Genomic DNA, 1,457 nt, shown 5'->3' with positions numbered 1-1,457 from the left:
GGATGTCGGATGAAACGGGATGAAACAAAACGGGATGTCGCGCACATAACTACTGTGCTGCCGAGCTCTGGATCAGCTGGTGTGTTTGCGAACGTCTGGCTGCACAGAGAGAGTTTCCTAATCATGCAAGGCCATAATAGTACACTTTGTAGAATATGGACAAAAATATTGGCCGCGGATAGAGCAGGCAAGAGTGACAATCAGAAACTCACTCTGACAAAGTATGTCGTGATCTAAACAGTAATAATAACAACAGAAACTCTCTTTTAATCGATGCCCGACAGCAGGATATAGGTTTGCCGTTTCGTCAGTAATTTAGCATATTCTGAGACAGGGTGATGGCGACTGTCTCACGGTCGTCGTATTCAGGCGTAAAATTGTTCACCATCGAGGAAGATGGACCACAGTGATGGGATGTGGTACTGAAAGATGATCAAAAATGGTGCGCCTCTGCAGATGAATTTGCTATAGCGCTTGACTTTGGATGTGCTGAGAAACGTAGCAGAAATCGTCATGTAACAGGTGACGGATCATAGATTCACGAAGGCAATGCTGACTGCAGGCTGATATCTAGGTCTCGCTAGACCAGTTCTTGTTGGCTGAGTGCGGACTGACATTTATATAAATGCACAGGATTAAGTACCTAGGGACGTGGTTTGCCATACAGAATGGATTACACGTTATTATAAAGGATAAATAACAGAGCAAATGTGCTACTTTAGCTTTAGAAATAGACTGGTATCACATGTTCTCGCATATTTCACGATGTTCAAGGGATATAGCACCAACTACGCCGTAGGAACTTGGACAGCGGGAAAGACAGAGAGGACCTAGGAAACCTTAAAGAAGAACGGTGAGAGAAATTCCTCGTCTAGGCAGAGGAATGGAGACAGCGGTCAGGTATCGGGTAATGGGAGACCAGGACTCGAAAATACATCGAGGTCCAACATAATTCGGTAGGCTAGTGTGCTGTCCATGCGTGACATAGAGCGCTATGCCCGATTAAGTGAGGGAGCAACTAGCACAAAAAATTGCTGCCATTTGGAGATCAAGAATATATTAGAGAGAAAAATCGGTAAAAAAAAAAACGGGTTGGTAATTGCAAGAGAGTAGACGACAGAGTCTCACAATCGATGTACGTGGTGGCACTTTTGTTGCTGCAGCTTGTGTTCTCCTGAACTAGATGATAATAATTATCTCAAAAAGCTTTTGCAACTAATCTAATTATAAAGATATCTATCAAGAATTAAGATGTTCGCAGAAAGTGTTCGAAGGAAGACTTCATCGTACAGCTGTATAATGGCTGGAAGACACTTTTCGGGAAAATTTGTGCTGAAATTATTCGAACCAATGAACGATATTTTCCAAACAATTTACCTCCGATATTAACTGGGATTACATGTACGATTTATTTCAATGCTACCACAAAAAATCTGGAGAATTAACTCACTTTTCAT

This window comes from Schistocerca cancellata, chromosome 5, assembly GCF_023864275.1.
Source record: "Schistocerca cancellata isolate TAMUIC-IGC-003103 chromosome 5, iqSchCanc2.1, whole genome shotgun sequence".
NCBI lineage: Eukaryota > Metazoa > Arthropoda > Insecta > Orthoptera > Acrididae > Schistocerca > Schistocerca cancellata.
Note: the sequence above shows the minus strand (reverse complement) of the source record.